The sequence below is a fragment of the Apis dorsata genome, unplaced genomic scaffold (assembly GCF_000469605.1).
Source record: "Apis dorsata unplaced genomic scaffold, Apis dorsata 1.3 scaffold_34, whole genome shotgun sequence".
In the NCBI taxonomy this organism is placed as follows: domain Eukaryota; kingdom Metazoa; phylum Arthropoda; class Insecta; order Hymenoptera; family Apidae; genus Apis; species Apis dorsata.
In genome coordinates, this window is record NW_006263336.1 from 11,007 (window position 1) to 15,446 (window position 4,440).

Here is a 4,440-nt window from a genome sequence, read left to right on the forward strand (position 1 = left end):
ACATGGTTTCCCTCCCTCCCCGCCGCTATGAGTAAAAGTATTCGAGAGGGTGGAGGAGGTGGTTACGAGAGAGAGAGAGAGAGAGAGTGGCGAACCGGTTCGCAGCCTCCGTTGCAACCCCTCCGCTGGGGGTTTCCGCGGTAGCGTGATTTTCTGATTAGCAGCGGGTCGACTGGTTGCGGTTAACCGTTGTTAGGTTACCGGTCAATTGGTATGCATGGGCTGGGACTCGTGCCCACGGTACAGCCCCTGAACCCGGCTAACCTCCTCTCCCTCCTACGCCACCGACTAACGGCCGCACACCGTGCTATGTCTACTTCGCCACCTCCTCGATCGTTGGACCTAGATCGTTTCCACGTTGCGGTTTCCACGCCACTTTTTTTTCTCTTTCGGCCTAAAATTTTCTCCACCGAATTTCGGTGCTCGGCTGGGGGGAGAGGTGGTGGAATGGATGAATATTCCGTGGGGAGGGAGGTTGGTATAATTTTATATATATATAGTTTGATAAGTATAGGCGTGGATAATGATATGAAAGAGAAACGTGAATTTGGGAAAAGATGTTGAGAAAAATTGATGTGGAAAAGTAAATCGAGGTTTAATAAATAGTATTGTATTTCTGTCACGATTCTGACCACTCGTTTTCGATGTTTCCAGGTCGCTCTCGAGTTTCGGCCTCCCTTCCAATCTCGTCCATGGACGGAATAACGTGTCCAGTGTTTCGAAGGTCGGGGCCCTTGAAATTTTCTTGGCGAACGCACCCTTTCTTCGCGTGGACTGCGAAGTGAACGCCGGTCCCACGACCGACGAGGAATCGACACTCGCATCGGTTACGTTTCGAGGGTGCGATCTCCCCTTTTTCGAGAGGAGAGGAGGAGGGGCGTGCAATGGTCGAGAGCCTCCTTGACAAGGTATTACGTCCGTGGGTAATAGATTTACGACGTGGAGAAAGGTCATTCGATACTATTGCGTGATGTATTTTGCGGGAAGGTTCTTCAACCTTCGATTGGTGACGTAACTTTTACCTTAGTTATCGCCTTAATCTCGTCAATTTATTCGTTATTTTGAAACGAAAAAAAAAATTAAGAAAAGATTCGAACAACTTAAATTGAAATCTAACAAGCAGTTTTAAGACTCAAACTGTAAAGAAGAAGAAGAAAAATCTGACAGATGATCGACGATAATTGTTTAATTGTAAGGAACGACGAGGAAGCAAAGATCAAACGTTTCAAAGTTTCTCTCCCTTCTTTATCCCTGATCCAACCCCGGGAGGAAAGCAGCAACGACTTTTAAAACGCAATTTAAAACGCCGTTGCTGCCGCTTTTGTGAAAATAATCAAGCACTCTCCGTGCTCCAGTGTCCCAGGTGATTCGATCGGTTCCTCGGATCGTGGAACTTTTTAAACCGGCGTCCGGCTTACAGGAGGGGGAGGAGAGAGCCGGGGAAAGGGATTTTCCAAGGCAAGGAAAAGCGGCGCGATCGGGCGGGAGTTTAAATTAGATTTCGTACTTCCGAGACGCTACAAGAACCTTAAAAGAGGAGGTAAGCGTGGACAAACGTCCTCCATTTTATCAGAGCTAGCAGAGAGTTTCTTAGTTTCTCCACTCTATTCCTTTCCCTCGAACGTTTCTGTGAAGAAAGATCTTTTAAGGATATCTTTTAAATTTTTTTTTTTTTTTTTTTTCATTCTGTTCACCGTAGTTATTGGTACAGATATAGTTTTACGAAATAGCTTTGATCGCTTACTAGTTTTTCGTATATCTTTTGTTTTTCAATTCAAACGAGAATATTTTAAATTTGAAATTTGATTATGAATTAAGATTTCTTTTCTTAATATTTCATTTATGCAGTTATAACGAAACAATGAATTATCCGATGCGACGACGAGATAATAATAAATATTTAAATATCCCTCTCAATTTCGAGTGAATATTTTATGTTAATATATTTAATAGCTGTTCATAATTTAATATCGAACCAATTAATCTCCCTATTTAGATTTTTTTTAACCCTTAAAACTTTCTTCTTCAAAAGAAAAAAAAAAAAAGAATGTAATAAAAATAACATTTGAAATTAAATTTCGTGATAAACTGAATTTATCCAAACATCCCTTGCAACTACACTAATTACATCTCTTCCTCTAATAAAATATTTACCTCGCTATTTCACTAAAAGGGATTCTGTAACGTTTACTCGTTATCGAACTTTTTCTCGTCGTTCCCGATAGAAATTCGAACGAGGGGGGTAAAAGAAGCGCGTTCTCTCTATATAGGGGGAGGGGGGAAAAAAAATGAGGGAAGCACAGAACAGGCGTACGCAGAGAAAAGTTTTCGCCAAACCGGATACAAGGAAGTTCTACCGTATTCGCGCATCCGGTGCTATAAATCTCGGTCTCTTCCCGCCTTCTCGTGCCCGCTGGCCAAGTCACCGAGCCCTCACTCTGTCCGACGAATAAATTTGCGATCAAACCTTTTTCCAGTTCACCGTCTTTCTCGATCAATCGGTCGGTTCTATCGATTTTTCAGCGACGAGGAATCGTGTTCGTGATCGACAGCCGCATAACAGAACGCTTGATCCGTCGAATCTGTCGATATTTTCTACTTTACCGATCGATCTATATTGTGGAAATATATATATATATATATATATATAGAATTTCTTAAAGATCAGACAAGTTGAAATTAAAGTATATCGGTTTAAATCGTCATGTTTGTGTTAAGATTGTGATAAAAGTAATTTTAAAGAGTGATTATGATAATGATAAATTGTCAATGTTTCAGGTTCCGGTAGATACAACAGATGTGGATCATTGGATCATGCAATGGATTTCTGCAATACCAACCGATCATTTTTTTAAATTCTCACTTCATGAAGAGAGAAGAAGATGCGTTATGAATTATATTTCATAAGGATATTAGAATAATTCTTCTATGATAAATTATAAAAATTATTAATTATTTTTAATTTTTCTCGCCTTATGTGAAAAAGAAGAGGCGTTTAGATAGAAAGATATTTTTAAATACAATATATACGAAAAAAAGAATTGCAACAATGATAGATGATCTTGTTAGTCGTATATATTATTCCTGCGATTTTTTTCTACTCGATTATTATCACGTAAAAAGAAATTATATATAATCGTTCGATAATCCTATCAAAACTTTTTCCTCGAGCGGATTTTCTGCTTAGACAACGGAACAAGACGAGTATTTATGAGTTATTGATGACAACGGACGCTTTCAGAATCTTAGAGGATCGTATAATAACGTAATTAACGACGCGTTGACAAATTGAATCGGCGGCGAATATATTCTTTTCATCGTGGCTGTACCCTGGTGCTCTCGCCATAAATATTTCATGGCGGTCGGGCGTCCCCGTGTCCGTGGAAAATCGTAGAACGTTCAATGATCATCCCCCAGCCGCACTACACACCCTCGAAAAATCTTCACGAGGAAACCATGAAGAACCGATAATCTTCCATCGATCAGTATCAGAGAGGATAGAAGGAAGCGTTTCTCGAAAATGGAAATCTTCTTTAGGGGAAAAAATGAATTACGTATAACAGGCATGAAAGATTTGTCTCTAAATATACGAATAGATTCCAGGCCTATCGTAAAACCGAATCGCAGCGACAACTTTTTTTTCCTTTAATTGATTTAATTTATTCATTAACGAATAAAGAAATTGTTTTAGAGTACAAAGAGAGAGATTATAATTAAGAGATATGATGTTTTTAAAATTCCGTCTAACATGGCATAAAAGAATTTAATAAATTATATATTGTTGTTTCATATTGATGAAAAATAGAAATATCACATGATTATACATTCTCAATTTATTTAATTATTATACAGACAAAGAATGTTTCTCCAAAAAGATTGAGAAACACTGCCTTGGAATGAACATTAAATAAATTAAATTAAATCAAATTTTTATAACGCTCAAAATTTTATCAATTCTATCTAATAAATTGCCAAGAAACTATACTTTATTTCCACAACAACCTAATAATACTATTCATGTATTTCAACATGAATATTCCATTTCAACTCCCCCGCTCCAGAAAAAACCGGCAAATTCTCTTCGATGCTTGTCAAATTTCAAAGTAACGCCGAATCTCGATCTCGAAGAACGGGGTTTAGATAAGCGCCCCCTACAGGAAGCCATTAACCGGAGAGAACGGCGTGAAAAGCAAGGAGAATATTAGAGCGATCCGGCGATTGGCTCCGATGCAATTTCGCACGGTACAGTGGCGGCACGTTGGGCGAAGGTGTTAAATTCACTGGATGTACGTCGGACGAGCCATTCTGGGGTAGCCGACAAATCCGATCGTATTTTCATCGACGCCAAATTGGCAATATCCTCGCCGGTGACGATTCCTGAATTATGCATCAGCCACGGGGACAGTCGCTTCGCTTCGCTTCGAAGTTTATCCATCCCGC

The 4,440-nt window shown here is 39.5% G+C and overlaps 1 long non-coding RNA gene across 1 annotated transcript; it reads left to right on the forward strand.

The window, feature by feature from the left end:
- Window positions 1–678: 678 nt before the first annotated feature.
- LOC116186065 lies at window positions 679–2,676 on the forward strand. The gene is made up of 3 exons (XR_004150989.1): window positions 679–908; window positions 1,197–1,540; window positions 2,478–2,676. It is a non-coding gene; the product is annotated as an uncharacterized LOC116186065 (long non-coding RNA).
- The last annotated feature ends 1,764 nt before the right edge of the window (window positions 2,677–4,440 follow it).